This window comes from Aegilops tauschii, unplaced genomic scaffold (genome assembly GCF_002575655.3).
Source record: "Aegilops tauschii subsp. strangulata cultivar AL8/78 unplaced genomic scaffold, Aet v6.0 ptg000825l_obj, whole genome shotgun sequence".
NCBI lineage: Eukaryota > Viridiplantae > Streptophyta > Magnoliopsida > Poales > Poaceae > Aegilops > Aegilops tauschii.
Window position 1 is genome coordinate 102,501 of NW_027333051.1, and position 564 is coordinate 103,064.

Consider the following 564-nt stretch of genomic DNA (forward strand, 5'->3'; position numbering starts at 1 on the left):
GAACGTGTACGTAACGGGGTACTTTCCTGTTTCCCGAGCCACGTTCGGCTGTAGGGTCAGGATTTCTCACGAGACGTACATGGGACCGGGCCAGCACCTTCGTGATGGCATAACGACGGGACATCCGAGGCAACGTTGGGAAAGGATGGGCGTACGAGAAAACGGGTGTTTTTCCTAAGAAAAACCAACCGTGTTCCGTACGCCCACCAGGAAGGACCCCTCCTCCCTACTATACCCGAGGGTTTTAGCCCCCATTGGGACCCCTGCCCTTCAGTTTGTGAAGGAGGGGTACACTGTTTTGAAACGCCGCCGTGGCAGCGTTTTTCTGCCATGAGACATGTTTTCGCTGCCATGGCACCGTTTCTTGACCATCATTAGCTAGTTTTGACCCGGTTTCCATGGCGTATGGGCCTTTTTTTCTCCCGGACCTCTCGTACCCGTTCACGTGTCCGTGTACGTGCGTGTCCACGTACCGCCCGTTCACGGGTCCGTGTACGTGTAACGGTCCGTGCACGTGCAGCCCGTTCACGGGTCCGTGTACGTGTGTGTGCGTCGTACGTGTTT